The sequence below is a fragment of the Podarcis liolepis genome (assembly GCF_965112155.1).
Source record: "Podarcis liolepis genome assembly, chromosome: 12".
Lineage (NCBI taxonomy): Eukaryota > Metazoa > Chordata > Lepidosauria > Squamata > Lacertidae > Podarcis > Podarcis liolepis.
This window is the reverse complement of record NC_139563.1, coordinates 43,505,679-43,527,472: the sequence shown is the minus strand read 5'-3', so window position 1 is coordinate 43,527,472 and position 21,794 is coordinate 43,505,679. Positions and strand designations below refer to the sequence as shown.

Genomic DNA, 21,794 nt, shown 5'->3' with positions numbered 1-21,794 from the left:
ATGAGCAGAAGTAATTAAATGCTTCAGCTTCCTTATCCAATAGCTAATGATCCGTCAATGCTGAAAGAGAGCCAGTTTTGTTGGGGGGAAATAAAGCAAAACATTTCATCTGATAGGAGGCTAAAGCTGCAGTGTTTTACTGATGTTATATCGGTCCACATTTTATGTAAGAAACCTTTGATCCCAAACATTTCCCCCTTCTACTGATTTATAACTAAAATACTTTCCTTACAACAGATGGCAGCTCTCTTTGCCCCCCCCCCACCTGTTACCTCTAGATGAAAATCTCAGTCCTCATTTAAGATTTTTGCTTTCTCACCCTGACCTTCTGTTTCCTTGACAGATATCAGTTTAGCAGCTTTGGAGGAGCTCTGCATATTCCAAGTGCCTCCACAACTAACCTTGGTCAACTGGCCATTTGCACATATTAACCTTTGTCTATCTGTGAGATAGCCCTGCGCACAATATCTTTGAAGTGAATGTTGATTCTTATCATAATAAACTAAAAAAACATTGCACAATGTAAGAATGAACACTGTTGAGTCCGATATGCACCATCCATTGCTTGCATAACCACATCTGTATTTATTGTATGAAGGAATCTGAGAAGATCATGCTGTAATTCTCTCTGTGAAGAACATCCTTATAAGTCCACTTAGTGGGATCATTTAGCTCTCCCAGAGTTGCCCTGCTGGGCATTCAAAAACAGAAGTATTGTCTTTATAGTGGATAGAAAGGGATTATATTCTGGTACGGACTGTGAGTAGGGTTCGTAACTCCTCTTTAACCAAGTTGACCTTCCTCTTAGCAGTTTACAGGAACACAATGTTGACTAGTGTTCAGCCTTTACAAACATCTTGCTCCATCCAGATATTGTTATAAAGCAACCATTTGAGATGAGAATAGAAGAATAGAAAAAAGCCACTTATTTTTTTCCTGTAAAGTGTTATTTTCCCCTAGGAAAATTCTATCTGAAAGTATGTGCTTTTCACGCAATCCGGTGCATGCCAAAGGCCAACTGTTTGGTTTCCATAGCTATCTTTCAGAGAGAGTTGCCACTAGCAGGAAGGATATGTAAGATCTAGGTAAATGTAATTCATAGCAGAATCACGGAAATTCACCAATTGACAAATGAATTGATAAGAACTACTCTGGTTTGCAACTGAGAAAGAGGCACTGCTCAAATGAAACATTTCAGCCTTTTACTTGCCAGGGCTGCTGGTCTTGACAGATAAGCAGTAAAAGCACATTGCCCAGCTGGACAATATCTTTTTTTATTTACACTGTATAAATAATTAGTGTCATTGAACTTTGCTAAAGATAGAGAAAACTGTTTCATAAAGGGTTGCAGCCTGACACTAAATGAGATGATTTGCTTGAGGATAAACAGCCGCATATTCTAATATGTCCAGTAGAGTTCAGTGACCGGCAGCACGATCATCAGCAGGATTTGAAATGTGAACTTCTGCTACTCCCTTGCATTGAAGGATGACATTAATATAGCAACCCCCCCAAAAAGTCTATAATGAGGTATTAGCCTCATTGACCAGATCGGCTACCTTCCTGTAGCAACTAGAGTTCTTATGCCTTCATCTCTGGTCCCAGGAAACCTTACTGCCTTCAGGGAAAGAAGTATTTGGAGCTCATTCTTACAGTGAAATACAGCTCAGATTACCAAAATGATTTGAGATTATTATTCCCAGAGGCCAAAGGAACAAATATAGGAGCAGTGATGCCTCCAGAACTGCAACATTTATTTTACTTTTTTATTATAATGTATATTATTTTAAGATATACTCCCCCTATTAATGCTATTGCAAAACTACTGAAGGTGGCTTAAAGCATTTAAAGAAGAGCTTTCCAAACTTTTCATGTTGGTGACACACTTTTTAGGCATGCATCATTTCGTGACACAGTAATTCAGTTTTACTAGTAAACCAGAGGTTTAACTAACCCCCTTCCAGCCCTGGGAGGAGCATGGGGTGTGTTTGCATGACACACCTACACACTGCAACCGACACAATAATGTGTCACAGCACATGGTTTGGGAAGCTCTGATTGAAAGATCGGTTCCATTTAGGTTGGCACAATAAAGTGGATTAAAGAACTCTGCCGCTCAATGATTTTTTTGTGCTTAGAAAAGTGGCAAGGATATGCGCTGAAAAGTGGGGGGATGAATGAACAAACAAATAATAATAATAATAATAATAATAATAATAATAATTGATTATTTATACCCCGCCCATCTGGCTGGGCCTCCCCAGCCACTCTGGGCAGCTTCCATAAAAACCAAAAATACAGTAAAATATCACACGTTAAAAACTTCCCTGAACAGGGCTGCCTTAAGATGTCTTCTGAATGTCAGGTAGTTGTTTATCGCTTTGACATCTGCTGGAAGGGCGTTCCACAGGGCGGGCGCCACTACCGAGAAGGCCCTCTGCCTGGTTCCCTGTAGCTTTGCTTCTCGCAATGAGGGAACCGCCAGAAGGCCCTCGGCGCTGGACCTCAGCGTCCGGGCAGAATGATGGGGGTGGAGACGCTCCTTCAGGTATACTGGACCGAGGCCGTTTAGGGCTTTAAAGGTCAGCACCAACACTTTGAATTGTGCTCGGAAACGTACTGGCAGCCAATGTAGGTCTTTCAAGACCGGTGTTATATGGTCTCGGCGGCCGCCCCCAGTCACCAGTCTAGCTGCCGCATTCTGGATTAGTTGTAGTTTCCGAGTCACCTTCAAAGGTAGCCCCACGTAGAGTGCATTGCAGTAGTCCAAGCGGGAGATAACCAGAGCATGCACCACTCTGGCGAGACAGTCCACAGGCAGATAGGGTCTCAGCCTACGTACCAGATGGAGCTTGTAAACAGCTGCCCTGGACACAGATTTGACCTGTGCCTCCATGGACAGCTGTGAGTCCAAAATGACTCCCAGGCTGCGCACCTGGTCCCTCAGGGGCACAGTTGAAATGACTCCCAGGCTGCGCACCTGGTCCTTCAGGGGCACAGTTACCCCATTCAGGACCAGGGAATCCTCCACACCTGCCCGCCTCCTGTCCCCCCAAAACAGTACTTCTGTCTTGTCAGGATTCAACCTCAATCTGTTAGCCGCCATCCATCCTCCAACCGCCTCCAGACACTCACGCAGGACCTTCACCGCCTTCACTGGTTCTGATTTAAAAGAGAGGTCGAGCTGGATAAATCAGGATAAATGCTCAATAAAGACAATACATTGTCTAACCTCCACATCAGTTATGTGCAAGCAAATCAGGATGAAGGATCAATATACAGGTCATCTGAAGGAGCCCAGATTCACCATATGATAATACAACAGCATTAACAGCAAATCATAAAATAGACAGGCACAGCAAATGACAACTTCATCCACTAAGTGGACAAGTAAAAATCCCTAGCCTCCCAGGTGAAAAACCTGCCAATATGAAAAAGTCTTCACAAGTCAACAGATGGCAGCCAGAGAAGAGACCATCTCGACATCACTGGGTAAACGGTTCCACAATACTGGTGATACCACTAAGAAGGCCCTGCCTACCAGCTATGCTCACACCATAGAGGGATCACAAGGAAGGGCCTCTTCATTTGATCACAAGGAACAGGCAGTCTTCTTGAACGGGCGACACAGAAGCTAAACCAAAGGTTAGCTTAGTGTATCATCCAAACCGGGGATCACTGTACAGTGGTACCTCAGGTTAAGAACCTAATTTGTTCTGGAGGTCCGTTCTTAACCTGAAACTGTTCTTAACCTGAGGTACCACTTTAACTAATGGGGCCTCCCACTGCCGCCACGCGATTTCTGTTCTCATCCTGAAGCAAAGTTCTTAACCCAAGGTACTATTTCTGGGTTAGTGGAGCCTGTAACCTGAAGCATCTGTAACCCAAGGTACCACTGTAATGGTCTTTCATCTCTAAACATGATCTCTAGCCAATTTTTGTCCTATCGTTAAAAAGACCAGGAAGGAGCAAAACAAGACCTGTTTTTAGAAAAGGACCTCCTCTATATGGCTTACCATGATGTACAAAGCAAGTTCATGTGTAAGGCAGAAATACTACTGAGTCTTGCCATTGACAAATACCACCAAGTCTCTGGTTGTTAAGTCTTCTTCAGAAACCATTAGATTTTCTGCAGCTCATATTTAGGAACATTTGGCTCACATGCTATTTTTCCTTGTTCAATTGCACACTCGGTGATGGTCATTATGCCTTTGCAATAAGTGGTAACATCTGAGGAAGCCCCAGTGTTCAATGAAATTAAAAGCAAAAACATTCCACCTCCCTAGGCACAACGCTCAAATTGACCCTACAAAACAACAAAGCAACAAACAGAAACAGAAGCAGAAGATCCCTAATGGATAATTGCACTCACAATGATATATCACTGAGTGAAAATGGGCAAAAGATTATGCCAAAGGGAACATTTGCAAACACACTTTTATGCTTACGCAGCTAATTCTCTAATCAAATTTTATACCTCACCAAACTCTAGTAAGCAACGTAAGAAAAATGAAGGTACTAGGGCTAAGATTCTTAGTGGATTATATTATCCAAATGCAAACCAGCAATGGCACAGGAACACAACATATAAGGGTGAGTAGGTTAATACTAATACTAATACTAATACTAATACTTTTTATTAATTGTTTTTTATGAAGCATCTTGAAACAATGAGACATTATTTGTGTGAATGCAATTAACATGCATATTTATGATATGTAAATAGTGCTAGGGAAGCCTGAATATCGTCAGGACCTTGGTGGGTGAGGAAGTTTAACTCTCTCACACAAACCCTGCCAGGGTCTTGACAAAAGCCTCTTCTCTGAAGCTGCTGTTTGCATCTCAAGGGAATGTGCCATTGTTGTGAATGGAAACTTCCTCTGAAATTTAGGCGAGTGCTTTTTCTTTGGGACCTCAGCATGGTGAGAAAATGTGTGAGGCTGCCCAGCCTTCTCCAAAGCTGCTATTTACAGAAGAAACACACGTGAGCGAGCGTAGATTGAACTAGTTCAGGTACAAGTTTTCTTTCATGCTCACTAAACATTTGTTTTTCAGCAGACAAAGATACTTTACTTAGCGAAGTTGTCTTAGACTCCTTCCCTTCCCCAGGGCTACAACTGTTTTGCACAAAGATACGGCAACTCGGGCTTTCAGAGGATCTCCTGGGTGCTGTGGCTTTCCCAATCGCAAAGGTCATGTTAAAAACTAGGCTGTGGGACATAGATTGCCAGGAACTAATCTTAGCTGCGGAAAAAACATGTTCCCCTCTTTATTTCCGACTCTCTTGGGTGCAGGAATTTAACCTTAATTATTTACAATTTTTATTTAACCCACAAGAAAGAAGGGCTTTTTCGCTGGCTAGGTTCAATTTTAATCCTTCTAACCTCCTTTGGGGTAGTTTGCGGGTATGGCAGAAGGAGATAGGATCTGCCCATGTGATGCCCACCTGGTGGAAACTCTAGCTCACATGGCCCTTAAATGTAAAATGTATGATGATCTCTGCCAACAGTTCTTATACCATCTATGTATTCCATAAAGAAGGCTGGTCGCCGAAGAATTGATGCTTTTGAATTATGGTGCTGGAGGAGACTCTTGAGAGTCCCATGGACTGCAAGAAGATCAAACTGATCCATTCTGAAGGAAATCAGCCCTGAGTGCTCACTGGAAGGACAGATCCTGAAGCTGAGGCTCCAATACTTTGGCCACCTCATGAGAAGAGAAGACTCCCTGGAAAAGACCCTGATGTTGGGAAAGATGGAGGGCACAAGGAGAAGGGGACGACAGAGGACGAGATGGTTGGACAGTGTTCTCGAAGCCACAAACATGAGTCTGACCAAACTGCGGGAGGCAGTGGAAGACAGGAGTGCCTGGCGTGCTCTGGTCCATGGGGTCATGAAGAGTCGGACATGACTAAACAACAACAAAATGTATTCCAACATGGAAACGAGAGACAGAGGTTATACGCTTCTTATTACAGGGGAGAGACCAGGAGCTCACTAAGACAGTAGCTAAGTTCCTCTATTTGATTTTTTTGTCGCCGAAGTACGCTACAGGATCCTGCCCTTGCTGGAGACCCACAGAGGTGAAATAGATTGCTTGCCTCTTCTTCCCTTTGGAAAATGACTGTACTGTTGAAAAGGCGACAAGGTCGCACTGGCCTATTCATTCTGAATGTTTGTAAGTGATGCCAATAAAGGTTTGATGATGAACTAGTTCAGGCTGATTCAGAGTGACTGGGGGCAATGTGGGTATCCACATCTAAGGCAATGTGGGTATCCTCTGAGGAATCCTCAACCCAAGACTTGGAGCCACATCAGTGCTCCTAAAATCATTACATTTCCCCAAACTCTTCATATAAAGACAGGAGCAAGGAGCAAGGGAGAGAGGAGGGGTTGTGTTTTTCTGTATGACAATTCTAGTTTCCTATCAGGGATTTTATTTTATTTTTTGCAGGATGCACTTACTTCCGATCACAGTGCTTCTCAGAGGAATGCAGAAGGAAGGAACTTGTCCACTGTCCAGGGGCACTTCTATAGCACAGCTTATTTTCATATGAATTGCCCACCAAACAGGGCATAGGAGGGGGATATGTGAATCATTTTTAGCCACTCCTAAACTCTTCAGTGCTGTCCTTGCAAGAAATTCTGTGCATCCACCAGTCTTTTTTAAACTTTATTTATCCCCTCAGAATGGACTAGCATACTGTCAAATTCAATCTAGTTCTGGGGGAAATGTAGTAGCTTATAAGTGGTTCTGTTAAAATTAAGCAAAGCAAAATTTATAAGGTGCCCAGCACAAAAATCCCTGCACCTATTTGTCTGAAATTCAAAATGTTTTGGCCTCTCATAGGCAGTGGGTGAGAGGCTACAATGTCTGCAAATTTCATCCAATTCAGTCAAAAGGTAATGGATTTGTTGACTTCTTTATATCCTCTAACAGTGAATGGGAAGAAACAGAACTTTGCTTTTCCTGAGGCGAAATTCTGATTCAGACCAAAAAGCAAAATGAGCAGCCAGCAAAACCATCCAAGCCAAACTGGACCACTTTCCAAATCATGTTGTGAACTAAATTTCCTGTTTAGTTCACACCAAATGTTATTATGCTATTATTGGGATCTCTTTAAATGCAAATAAAGAACCCGGGAACTTGACAGGATGGCCATTCTCAAAAAAAGAAAGAAGCAAAACTGAAAAATATTAGTGGATTTCTGTCATTTGATCAACAGACCAGCTTTATGTTTATAAGGCTAAAAAGCTTTAAGCCACTGCTGTATGTGCCTTTTCAAATTCCTGGGTCTGAATCTTGTCACGCATAGGAAGCAAGTGGAGGCATCTCTCAAACTTTTCTTGGAAATCCCCACCACCAATTGAACTGTTAGGTCAGTTACCAGGCATAAATTCCCTTACTGTAGACATGACTTAATTCATGCTTTGCCCATCTCCATTGCTGGTGTCCTGGGCCCAGGTGGAATTTGTACTGACCACTAGCTTGGGGCAGGAACTTGTTGCTTTCGATTTTGGTGCTCCCAGAAGCGACATTAGTTTTCAAGTTCCTCCCATCTGGCTCGAAACTAGAGATGCTCTTGGCGTTGTCTGTCGCAAGACTTCTATTCACTTTTTAAATACTTCTTGCCCTTTTCTTATCCCTCTGTCTGGCAGCCAGAACCACTTCTTTTGTCTACACCTACTTATTAAAAGGGACGCGGGTGGTGCTGTGGGTTAAACCACAGAGCCTAGGACTTGCTGATCAGAAGGTCGGCGGTTCAAATCCCCGCGGCGGGGTGCGCTCCCGTTGCTCGGTTCCTGCTCCTGCCAACCCTCGGCCAATAAAGGGAGATGAGCGCCACAACCCCAGAGTCGGTCACGAATGGACCTAATGGTCAGGGGTCCCTTTACCTTTTTACTTATTAATGTGTGAAGCACATGCCTTTTCTTCGTGGAGGCAGAGTCCAGATTAAACTCCAGCCGTGATTCAATTTCACCACTGGTTCCATGCTACCTTACTTGTTCCTAACTTTCACTGTTTTCTATGGCGTGTACGTTCATTTCATTTGTATGAAAACTTGAAAGAGTTCACAATTAACTGGATGAACGATTGGGGTAATTTGTGATTTTTAAGGTGCATTCAATTAATCAACCTGATTGGAATTTGACTTAAAATTAATTAGACCTCGATTGCAACTGATTTCCAGTTCATGATCACATGAATTGATTCCTGAAGTGATTCCCATGAATGTTTCTGTCACGCCCCTCTCCCTGCAACCTGACAATAAATTTGATCGTTTAAACCCCACTTCTGAGTGTAATTGAAGCTCTTTATGCCTCCTAAGCAGAGAGACTAAGGCAGAGGGGCAGCACCAAGATAACTATCTTGAGGATATTTCTTAAAAACACATCCTGTGTTTTATGTGAGCTCCAGTTCCTATAAAAAAAACCATTTATTTTTCATTTCAAAACTGCATTTTTTCTTCACAGTAACTGTTTTGACTGGGCTAGCCAGTCAAGAGGAATAATTTGTGGGTTCTTTAATAAGAGGTTTATAACTAATACCTGACAGTCTGGAGAAAACAGTAGTATAAAATTCTATCACTTTTATAAGTTTTTTAAAAAGAAGCTTTGAGGGTGAACTGAATGGGAAACAGGAGTTAGGAAGCAACTTTGCTTGTCCATCAAGTGGCAGATATTTTCAGCTACGCTAAGAGAAAAATTTCACAACCCCTATGTTGCTTTAGTTTAGAAAGATTTACGACCTTTAAAAGTAGGAAGGACAGACAGTACAAGATTACAGTAATTAAGGCAAGAGATACTAATGATTGCAGAAGTGTCTTGGCAGTGAAAATAGGAGCCATTTTGGCAGAACTGAATACTAAGGGTTCATCCTGGAGTCATAGCCAGAGTATGTCGAGAACTTGGTCAGTTTTGGAAAAGATGAACAGAGAGATAAAACTAAGTGGAGAAACTGGAAGTTTCTGCGAAGCTAAGACATGGATGAAATACAAAAAAGTAGATCAAACAAGGACAAAATAAAAATTAAAAATAATAAAATCAAGACAAAGGAGTCCAAAGCAGTGCTGGATAAGCACAGAAGTGAGATAATCCAAAGTCAATCCTTGATCATTAGCCAGCCACATTTGAAGCAGATACAGAAGACCAGAGCAAAACCTCTTCTTTTCGGGAAAGGCTAATCATTCAGAACCATTCCTAATGTTCAGAGTATAGTAAACTCAACCCCCTGCAGCTGAGGTGCTGGTACTTTTTTCCATTGCTGAAGAACAAGGAGAATTAGAGGTGACACAGAAAGACATGCTGAAGTTAATTTTGAGGTCCCTCCTCAGGTGGAACGGGACGCAGGTGGCGCTGTGGGTTTAACCACTGAGCCTAGGACTTGCTGATCAGAAGGTTGGCAGTTCGAATCCCCGTGACAGGGTGAGTTCCCGTTGCTCGGTCCCAGCTCCTGCCAACCTAGCAGTTCGAAAGCACGTCAAAGTGCAAGTAGATATATAGGTACCACTCCGGCGGGAAGGTGAACGGCATTTCCATGTGCTGCTCTGGTTCGCCAGAAGTGGCTTAGTCATGCTGGCCACATGACCCGGAAGCTGTATGCCGGCTCCCTGACCAATAAAGCGAGATGAGCGCCGTAACCCAAGTCGGCCACGACGGGACCTAATGGTCAGGGGTCCCTTTGCCTTTTACCTCAGGTGAAACAATGAAGATATTTCAAGGGAAACAAAAAGAATAGCCAAATTTCTCAGGAGAGACCACCTGACAGACCTGGTGTCAACATGAATGCAGTTGCTCATTAGGTATAGTCATACAAATCTCACCAGCATTAGCTGGTCCAGTCTGGGAAATAATATCATATAATGGCCAAAGTTGATAAAATCTGGGACTAAAGGTGGTTGTAACTTTTGTCTAAAGCAAAATATAAGGCAATTTTCAAGGTTTGTTAGGGAAACATACGAAATATTTGAGAAGCACTGGGAAAAGCAAAAGAAGTTTGGAAAAGTCTAAAAAAAATTGACATAAGTTTTCTACCTCTCCCTAAAGAGACTAAAACTTCCTTTGTTTGGCTGCATCAGAAACCAGTTTGAATGGCAGGTTTTTATTTGTTTTTAACACAAAGGATTTCTGGAAGGTCCTTTGCCTGGGACCTTGGGTGCTGGACTAGATCGGCCACTGGGCTGATTCAGCAGGCTGTTTTTATGAATAACCAAAGGAAATCTGCTTAAGATGGCTCCAGTATCAACAATTTGTCAATATCAACAATTTATGAATGAGAGCAAGCTCAGTTCTGCACTAGACCAGGCAACCTCATGGACTATCCTTCAAATTTTAGCACCCATGTCCCTTACCTTTCATCAGTCAAGACAAGATCACAAAATCTAATACCAAAAAAAGAGAGATGGGAAAACTGATCCTTATATTCAGAATCATGTCTTGCAGTACCTTAAAGCCTAACAGCTTTATTATGGGGTAGACCATTCCTGTGGATTAGGCTGCACTTATCACATATATTGCCACAATAATGTTCCTCTGGTATTATAGTAACACAATAGCAGTAAGAAAAAGAGAGTATTAAATGGTTGGCTTGTATTTTGAGAGCAACACATTTACCATAAACCAATAATTAACTCAAAGAGTGGCAAAATATTTTTATTAAAAATGGGGGAAATGAGACGGTAGCGAGGAAAATTAAAGGCTTTATTGTCATTTGGATATTTGTTTAATGTGGTGCTTTTGACACATTTACCTTCCAGGCTTCTTCATAACAAGCCATCATATAACCTCTTTAGTCTTCTTGAAACAAAACCAGTCCGCCCCCCCATTAAAATAAATAAATACACAACAACATCCTTTGCTGTTAACGTCTATTAGCAAGCATTTAGTACTGGTAATTTGCATTAATGTAAAAAAAAAAAAGTCATCTTCTTAGCATTCGTTTCAAAACTGTCCTCAGTGCAGTGATTCATGGAGGAAATTAATAGCTATCATTTTACCAGCAACAGTTCAGCAGTAGTCTGCTCAAGAAATGTTTTTCTTGGTTTGAATGCAAATATCACATGATGTAGGGTTTCCATCACTATCTGGTTGCTTCCTGGAATAAATGGTCCCCCCAAAGGAGGCGCTGTGGGTTAAACAGACTTGCCGATCAGAAGGTCGGCGGTTCAAATCCCCATGACGGGGTGAGCTCCCGTTGCTCGGTCCCTGCTCCTGCCAACCTAGCAGTTCAAAAGCACGTCAAAGTGCAAGTAGATAAATAGGTACGGCTCCAGAGGGAAGGTAAACGGCGTTTCCGTGCGCTGCTCTGGTTCGCCAGAAGCGGCTTCGTCATGCTGGCCACATGACCCGGAAGCTGTATGCCGGCTCCCTCGGCCAATAAAGCGACAGGAGCGCCGCAACCCCAGAGTTGGTGACGACTGGACCTAATGGTCAGGGGTCCCTTTACCTAGGTGTGTGTGTGTGAATACGTGTGCATGTGTGCAAATTAGGGATGGAGGGAAATGTCATTCCGTTTTCATTCCTAAAGGAATTGACCTAATTTTCACTTCCCAGACTAATACGCAGAATTACCCTTCAGATTTTGCACTTCTCTAAATTTTCTGATACAGTTATCTACAACAGCATACATTGAGAGGTTGCATAAACACCATACATTTAAAGCACATAACTTCCCTCCAAATAATCCTGGGAACTGTAGTATGTTAAGGGTGCTGGGAATTGTAGCTCTGTGAAAAGGAAATTTCATTTCCCATAACTATTTGGGGGAAAGCCATGTGTTTTCACTGCATGTAGCTAAGATAAAATATTGATTTTACATATTTTATAAATGTTATAATATTTATTTTTTTAAAAAACAAAAACAGGACAGAATGGATTTATGAATATATACAGGTGCATTGGACATGGTCCAGACATGGGCTGAGCCGTCCATCCGTACGCTCACACAGGAGATAGAACTCCATGCATTTCGCATAATTATTTTTTACAAATCAGAAATCATACTAATCAGAACTCTAGGAGAAATAATTCCAGATTCCCACCCCACCTGACTCATATTTTTACAGATCCCCCCCCCCCATCAGGATTAACACAATGGAAGAAGACAGCGGTACCTTGGTTCCCAAACTTAATCCATTCCAGAAATCTGTTCCAAAACCAAAGCGTTCCAAAACCAAGGCATGCTTTCCCACAGAAAGTAATGCAAAATGGATTAATCCATTCCAGGCTTTTAAAAACAACCCCTAAAACAGCAATTTAACATGAATTTTATTAGCTAACGAGACCATTGATCCATAAAATGAAATCAATAATCAATGTACTCTACTGTAAAATAAATAAGGCAGTATTGTAGATAATAATAATAATAATAATAATTTCTTATGTGCACTGATGATAGTCATTGTTTGGATGGGGGGCTTTTATCCATTTCTGCAGTCACACAATCAACCAGTAGCTGAACTGGTTTCCACACAGTCACAAAAACGAAGTAACAAGCCACAGTCACAAGTCAGTCCCATAAAACAAAGAACAAGTCACAGTCAAAAAACCGAAAAAGCCACACAAACAAAAACGCAAAAAAATAGCAAAAACAAAACCTCCAAATATCACCTCTGTGTTGCCGACAGAGCCAGCAGGAAGCCTCTGATTACCAGCGGGGGACTCCATTTACAAACAGAACACACTCAACAGGAAGCAGAATATGTTCTGCTTCCAAGGCAAAGTTCACAAACGGGAACACCTGCTTCTGGGTTTGCAGCGTTCTATTTCCAAGTTGTTCATAAACTAAGCTGTTCTAAAACCAAGGTACCACTGTATGTTTATATGAAGATGCATTTCTTTTAATAATACTTATAGGAAGCAACATGGTCTCAGAACTTTGCATTCTTCGTCTCATAATTCTACATATCTTATAGCAGTTAAAAAAATTATAGACTTTCTCTGCAATTCTTCCCAATTTTATATACATGGCAGCTGAATCTGGTGAGGACCTTTGTGGATAATATTCAATTTGCATGCACAAATGCTCATAAAGTTTAGGGAATGTGCAGGGAAGCTTGTGTTCAGCTGCCAGTGCCAACCACCTTGGACTTTGGTGTCTGTTTCTCAAGGCTCAACCAAAAAAAATCAAACCCAATATTCGCAGAATGATGGAGGCAACCACAGCATAAGGACCCTGGCTGTGGCTAAGATCTTCTCGGAAGTAATAAGAAATAGAAACCTACATGCTCTGCATAAAACAGAGTGACCACCTTGGAATCCTTTCCCTATATTTCCATTTTATTTTGCTTTTGAAAATGTTTTTGTGGGTCTTTGGACCGAAATAGAGAATGTACGTATGTAACTAATGTATTATGGCATAAGCTGCCATGGACCAGAGTCTACATTCATCACATGAAGTCGACTTTGGCTCACAAAAGCTTATGCCACTATGTGTGTGTGTGTGTGTGTGTGTGTGTGTGTGTGTGTGTGTGTGTGTGTTTATGACTACTGTACCTATTTCAAGACACTGAATATTTATGGTTACCACACCTTTATAAAGACATTGAATATTTATGGTTATTCTAACGTTATCCCGAAAACTGATGTAAAAGTTAATTTAAGACTTCCATTGCTTTTCAAATTATGTAAATATCCATGCAAAAAGTCCAGTTTCTGATGGACATGAAATATTAGCACCTTCGAAATAGATGAGCTAGAAGACTATCTGCACAATGGACAAGGAAACTGCCAGACAGAAGAGCAGGGCATCTGCTGTGGACAATGCTACAATTATCTCGTGCATCTGAACACTGCTGGCACGAACGTCTGACTAGCTGCTCTGCTCACAGTATTGTATTCAGGCTTCTTACATGTCACCAGGAGGAAATTAAAAAAGGAGCTGTCACATATAAGATACACCTCCAAATGATATTCTGTTGATAACGTGCAGTCCTTGCTGATCTAACATATGGGGAAGAGGAACGTTGCATTTTTCTCCTTTGATTTCACACAGGAAGAAAAAAACCCAACATTTCGCTTCCTACCCCTTGCCTACTAATTCTACCAATCACCCACCACCGTTTCTTCTGTTGCACTATTTTTATCTACCTTCTCGAAGCTCATTGAATAAAGCTTTGTTTCCATCCTTCCTTTGTGGAAATAATGAAAGCATCATCTTACCCTGGCGACCTGGCAGAAAAAGAAGCAAGTGAGTGGCTCCTTTCCTTCGGTGCCTCTGTGGATTTGTAGGAAAGGTACAGAATTGCTGTTATTGCTATAATTTCCCTCTAGGGATTCCAATGCGCACAGCAAGGCAGCATACTTTCAAGCCAGTGAAGTGGCGCTGGGCCTGTTCCAGGTAGGCTGCCTTAAATCCTTATTTCCGCTTGCAGATCAGCACGCTAACTTCAGCAAACGTCTTTACGGCCTTGGTCCAGTATATCTGAAGGAGCGTCTCCACCCCCATCGTTCTACCGGGACACTGAGATCCAGCACCGAGGGCCTTCTGGCGGTTCCCTCACTGCGAAAAGCCAAGTTAGAGGGAACCAGGCAGAGTGCCTTCTCAGTAGTGGCACCCTCCCTGTGAAACGCCCTCCCATCATATGTCAAAGAGAACAACAACTACCAGACTTTTAGAAGACATCTGAAGGCAGCCCTGTTTAGGGAAGCTTTTAATGTTTGATGTATTACAGTATTTTTATATTTTTCTGGAAGCCGCCCAGAGTGACTGGGGAAGCCCAGCCAGATGGGCGGGGTATAAATAATAAATAAATTATTATTATCATTATTATTATTATTATTATTATTATTTACAAACCATGCACTTCCCAAATCATACTGATTAGTTATCTGGCCTCACCTTGCCTAGTGACTAACTAATCAATATGATTTTGGAGGTGCACGGTTTGTAAAGACGTTTGCTGAAGTTAGCGTGCCTCAGACAGCAGGGTCCACGGGGGGGAGCAGATCGCAAGGTTGACCCTTCCTGATTTTGATCTTCACTCACCTCTCCTTCCTTGGCAGGAAGTGGGAGTGTCCCATTTAGGGGTGCACCTCAGGTGCCAAAATGTCTCTGGCCAACGCTGTCACTGGGATTGCCAAATCAATCCTGGTCTTTTGGGGGGGGGGGAAGGCTTGCATAGACTCGATGTCTTCTGAGATATGATAAAGCCATTATTTTTCTGTGGTGGGGGGGTTGGCATTTAAGAAAACAGAAACACTTTGGGATGCCTTACATGTATCTAAACAACGATGTGCAGCTGAGTGCTCACTCTGCTGCTAGACAGGTGGCTGGGAGGACCAAAGGTCTAAGATTGCAACAAGGGCATATTCATCCACAGCACACCTTGTGCTACCCAAGGGACAGGCCCCAAGAGACCAGATACTTTCAGTTAATAGAGGAATCTCTTATCAGACATTAGGAAGGTCTTGCATAAAGAACACACAGCTGCTGCTGCTGCTGCTGCTGCTGCTGCGACTATGGGAGTACTGAAATTCAGTGGTGGAACATCTGCTTTGAATGTGGTTCAACCCCTATCATCTCCAGCAGACTCAAGGTGTGAAACTGGCAGTCACTGTTGACAGTACTGTGCTAGATGAGCTGATGGTCTGGCCCAGCAGAAGGCAGCTTCCTATACTCCTATGCAATCGTATGGTAGGAGCCACAGATTCCACCAGAGTCATGGATACAGTTTTTGAACCCAACACTGCTCAAGGAGCAAAAGACTTCACTGGAACGAGAGAGAGAGAGAGATTTCAGGGAATATATCACAGACAGCGGTATTCCTAGTTCCTGCTGCTTAAGTAACAGACGATTACTGGCAGTGGGGTTGGAGAAGATGATGAAGAAGAAGAGGAGGAGGAGGAGTTTGGATTTGATATCACGCTTTATCACTACCCTAAGGAGTCTCAAAGCGGCTAACATTCTCCTTTCCCTTCCTCCCCCACAACAAACACTCTGTGAGGTGAGTGAGGCTGAGAGACTTCAGAGAAGTGTGACTAGCCCAAGGTCACCCAGCAGCTGCATGTGGAGGAGCGGGGACGCGAACCCAGTTCACCAGATTACGAGTCTACCGCTCTTACCACACTTAGTAGAATAACATAAGAACCTTAACTATCCCTGTTAGAGGAAAGGATAGAACCCTGCCTTTCACCAGGACAGCCACTTCTAAAGTCACCAATCCAGAGCTTGGGCAGTAATCTCCATGGGCCCCTGATACCGGGAAGGAACACAAACACAAGACACAAGGTGGTGTTTACTTGTCCGCATGGCATAACCTTCAGCCACCCCATCATTATTTCCAGCTACCCAAACTTCAATAGGCACAGTCGATGATTTACCATGATCACTGGCAGGTCCCATCTACACCAAGAGGTCTTAGGACCTGTTGTATCCCACTCTGGTATTTATTTTTTTACTTTAATGTCTCACCCCACTTGTACTTTGAACTCCCAACTTGCTATCTTCATTCGTTTCTTTCAAACATTAACATCCTGCTCTTCTGCAAAGACATACCGTATTTTTCGGCCCACAGGGCACACCTAGTTTGGGGGGGGGATAAAGAAAAAAAAATATCCCCCCCAGGCGCGGGGCTGGGGTGGGGGAAGCCCGAGCTTCCCCCCGACCCCAGCTCCCAGAACAGGCTGCTATCCGCAAGCCTGGGGAGCCCGGCGGGAACTCCCACCATGCTCCCCAAGTTTGTGGATATCTGCCCAAAGCCCGGTGCATGCTGCTCAGCACGTCCCAGGCTTCGGGATGCAGGCTGCTGTCTGCAAGCCTTGGGAGCCCGGTGGCAACTCCCATGGGCTCCCAAGGCTTGCGGATAGCTTCCTGAAGCCTGCATTCGCCCCATAGGACGCACACACATTTCCCCTTCATTTTTGGAGGGGGAAAAGTGTGTCCTATAGGGCGAAAAATACGGTACACCGAACTGGTGTCTCACCGAACTGGTGTCTCATTCTGGCCGGCTGCAGATCTGTTTTGCTCCCCATCTCCCTGCTTTAAATCCTTCGTCAAACAGCCAAGCATCAAGATGGTAGGCAATTCGTTAAAGTAACCTGTTGCCCACATTCCTAGACATTATTTAGATTTCTCGTAGAAACACTGTCCAGGAACAAGGCGATCCCTGCAGAAAGATACAAACCTCCCCCATTCCTCTTTTTTTAATATATATTTTTGTCTCTACCAATGCTCTGTGCATGTGCGCAAAAGGAGGGGAACCACATATCACCGAAAGTGTCAAGGCGATAAAAAATGTATGACTACTTCCTTAGAGATTCCGAGAACATTAGACACTAGAGGAAACTCATCTGTCTGGGTATCTCAAGGACAGTTTCCCACATGAGGATCCAGGCTAGGAAATGTCACAGGCACTGACAGATGGGTCTCCCTAGCCTCGAACAACCTAATGGAGCTTTTCGCCAATTTGCATACTTGCTGTCGCTGGATGAAATTGGTATGTGTCAAGGACATTAAACAGGCCAAAGAGAAAGTGTAATAGCCTTGTACACAATATCACTCCTCACCGCTTGCCTTATATGTTAGGAAGCGGGAAAGGGGTGGGGAGAAAAAAAGAAATACAAGAATGTTTTACTTGACTGCTGCTCCGAGGTCATAAATCTACCCTCCTTGGAATAGAGCATCGAGTTCAGCTCCATCGCTGCCTGAACTAAATATTATCACTCCTATTGTTTAAATCCATTTTCTTTCTAAACCATCCACAGTTCCAGAGATGGGCTAGATAGGTTTGTCTCTTTAAACTGACACCTGACAAATGGCACGCTCAGGAAGCAAATGGGCATACGACAGAGCAGCTACCTCTTTAGCTGCTGAGGAACCCCACTGGAAGCACGCAATGAGCCAGAAGGGCCAGAGAGAGAGCCAGAGAAGTACTTCAGGTGCAAAAAGTTGGCGACATTAACCAGGATGGCAAGGAAGAAAGCAGTTGCAAATGGTGGCTGTGGCACTTATTTGGAAATAAGTGCACTTAATTTGACTGACCTACCAAATAAACGAAAAGCATCAGCGAGAGATCCTTCATTATCTTTGCAATTATATTCTGAAGCGAACTTTGCAACAATGAGGGAGAGAAGCATTGCTTTTTGTTTGTTTTAAAATCAAAATGATCGGGGGGGGGGGTAAAATGTTTTCTCTGGCCACCATGTGATTCTTTTATGTTCCCTCTACTTACCAGGAAAAGGTAGTAGGAAGAACAAAGAGTTGATAACTGTACACCATAAAAACAGGAGGCCCACAAAGCAGAACTCTGCTTCTGCTAGCCAGGCCCCCCAAAATTCCTGCCGTAGGGGTCATTTTCCAGACAGTGAATTGAAAAGTCCATCACCAAGAGCATGCAGGTTTTGCAGCCAAGAGTTCCAAATTAGTACTCCTTGTATAATATCCTTCATGTGCATATAAATATGACCTCTGAATTTGAATGTTTGGCTTCCTAAATTTGCTCTCTTGGTAAAGGATTTGTGGTGTTTCATTTTGTTTTTAAGCAGAGTTCATAGGCACATGCTGAAGAGAATAAAATATTCTGACTGTACCTGACCTTTACCTTCCAGTATTTTAAAACAAAGCTCTGGTGACTAAACAGTGCCAAGCTGTGAGATTTCTTGAACATCTGTTGAACAGCCTTAACTCCTATTCACTTCAGAGGGAAATCTGACTGTTGAGCACATTGCATGATCGGTCTCTTTAATATTAAAATCTCATAGATGGCTCCTGCTTTTCATTTCCTCCATGCAAGGATAGATCAATACCTACTGACTTCTACAGAATGTCTTGCAACACACCTGATAATTGCAAACCTCTCTCACACACACATACACACACACAAACACACACACACCCATTGGCTTTAATTAAAAAACCTCATAAAAACTTAGTCTAATTTCATTATTAAACTACATCATCACCTGATGATACAGGTGTACCTCGGGTTAAGTACTTAATTCATTCCGGAGGTCCGCTCTTAACCTGAAACTGTTCTTAACCTGAAGCACCACTTTAGCTAATAAGGCCTCCTGCTGCTGCCGTGCCGCCAGAGCACGATTTCTGTTCTCATCCTGAAGCAAAGTTCTTAACCCGAGGTACTATTTCTGGGTTAGCGGAGTCTGTAACCTGAAGCGTATGTAACCTGAAGTGTATGTAACCCGAGGTACCACTGTACTGTTGTTTGATGGCATGCAAATGGGGTGGTGTTTTTTTGTTTTAGTAGACATCAAAATGAAACTGAGCTATGCAAATGCTCCTTTAGGAAGGCTGCAGATATGGCAAGCCAACTTCTACCTAGCAAAATGTCCCATCTGATTATAATAGGTGGAAGAGGTATATTTCTTGAACAGCAAACAACCTGAGCAAAACGGCATGTGAGGCAACAGAGCATACTGTGAAGACATTGAGTTGTAATCAATTGTGTCATTTGACTGATAGAAGGATTTTTGATCCAGCAGAGGCAGCCATCAGCAGGCAGGTAATTTCCACTGATTCTTCCCTTTTCTCTGCAACCCTGCTACACCCTTCTGAATCAAAAGGTTGGGGGACACTTTGAAATAGCACAGTAGGTGGCATGGGGAGGCTGCAGGTAAAAGTGGAACCTTCATAAAATCTCCTCTTCCATTCAGTTTGTGAAAGCTGCGCTGGATCCATGAGCAGAAGGCTACAACTGGATACAACCAATTCTATCTACATTGAAAAAGCTATTTTCTCACTTAGCTTCAAACACGTTTTGTCATGCAAATGATGACTGAAATCTAAACTCTAAAACAACTATTCACACATGAACAAATCTCATGGATCTAACTGAACTTACTTTTTTTAAAATGGGCACAATCTTACAAAGAGTGTGCTCACATTCATTTCAGTGGTATTCAAATGGAACACTCACTCACTGAGTTGCACGCAATGGCTGAAATATGACACTCCCTGGTGTTCAAATCCATACTTGGAACTCCACACCAGCAATTGCTTTCAATAAATTTCATTATATCATCATCATTATCATCAAATGAATAAATAACATTGCTCTCGTACACATATCAATATGAAAGCCCAAGTAAACATGATGTTAAATTCTGTGAATGCAATTCACACAAACATCTTCTTGATAGATAAAGTAAGGGAAGATGGAGAAGTCTTAAGACTGGTGGAGAGGGGAAGTTTTCTCCTGGCCAAGTTCCAGACAAAATCACATCTCAAAAGCAGAGTCCGTATTTCAAGCTAAACCTGTTTAGATAACCAACATACGCATTAAATGCATTAATGCAATCAACATCACATCCAATTAAGCAGGTAAATATTCAGGGAGCACATTCACACCTTTGGTTTGGGGGAGAATGTAGGTTTTCCTATTATCAATTCAAGGGAATTGGTTCCTTAAGGTTGTGACCCTGTACTCATTTACAGTGGTACCTCGGGTTACAGACACTTCAGGTTACAGACTCTGCTAACTCAGAAATAGTACCTTGGGTTAAGAACTTTGCTTCTGGATGAGAACAGAAATCGTGCAGCGGCACGATTAGCTAAAGTGGTACCTCAGGTTAAGAACAGTTTCAGGTTAAGAATGGACCTCCGGAACGAATTAAGTTCTTAACCCGAGGTACCACTGTGCCTGAAAATAAATCTCACAGAGCAATGGGGCTTATTTCTGAGTAGACGCACATAGGATTGCACCGGACAGCTAACATGTATATAACCTGGGCTGCTTGTACCTGCTGCACTAACAAGTAGTGCAAGATAGATCAAGATGAATTCCATAATATTTCTAATCGCTGACGCATCCTCTCAAAATAGTCAACTCGGCATATCTGTTGTAATGCTCCTAACCGCAAGAGGGGAGGGAAGAAGCACTCAGGGGTTGCTTACAATGAACAATGCATTCCTTGGTATTCTAAGATGTGGATTTCATCACCAGAGTTCAGTGCAAAGGTTTGGAGCAAAGGTGATGAGAAATCCAGGAGCCAACTGAAGTTGCATTTGTAGTATCCCATGAGACTGGGACTGCCTTAACCAAGACAACTTCAACAGAACCTCAAGCATCTTAAAGCGTGGCAATTTTGGAACTGTATGGACCATGTTTATTCAGTATAACCAGGACTTCCATTTTCAAACCGCATGGAAGCTGATTTGAGATAAAGCACATCAAAGAGGGGGACGCGGATGGCGCTGTGGGTTAAACCACAGAGCCTAGGACTTGCCGATCACAAGGTTGGTGGTTCGAATCCCCACGACGGGGTGAGCTTCCGTTGCTCTGTCCCTGCTCCTGCCAACCTAGCAGTTCAAAAGCACGTCAAAGTGCAAGTAGATAAATAGGTACCACTCTGGCGGGAAGGTAAACGGCGTTTCTGTGCTCTGCTCTGGTTCGCCAGAAGCGGCTTAGTCATGCTGGCCACATGACCCGGAAGCTGTCTGCAGACAAACGCCAGCTCCCTCGGCCTATAGAGACGAGCGCCACAACCCCAGAGTTGTCCACGACTGGACTTAACGGTAAGGGGTCCCTTTACATCAAAGAGGAGCATTTCTCTAAAAAGCTGCAGGATACAGATGGATTATGGCTAATGTCATGTTAATCCTGCTTTAAAAAAACAGTGTTGGGAGTAAGCTAGAGCCTCAGTAAACAGTAATGTGAACACACCCTAAGGATCCAACTAGTCCCCAGTGAGCTATGGAGAGGGGAGCTGAATTTCTATGACAGACTAGGCGTTTCTCTTGAGGAGACAGGCCACACAGACTATATTATTCCCATCGGTCTTCAGTGAGGGATAAGTGGTGTTCTGTGCTCTAGATGTATATTTACACCTGACTTGTTTCTT

General features: G+C 42.9%; 1 protein-coding gene across 9 annotated transcripts in view; it reads right to left on the bottom strand.

Annotated features, from left to right (window-relative positions):
• Positions 1–21,794, bottom strand: part of RBMS3 (RNA binding motif single stranded interacting protein 3) — a gene marked incomplete at its 3' end in the record, with an annotated part of 736,799 nt that overhangs the window by 351,851 nt on the left and 363,154 nt on the right. Inside the window, exon 2 of one of the 9 annotated variants that reach the window (XM_083468285.1) lies at positions 16,088–16,191. The exons of the other annotated variants lie outside the window; for them this stretch is intronic. The remainder of the gene's footprint in view (positions 1–16,087; positions 16,192–21,794) is intronic. 9 annotated transcript variants of the gene reach the window in all.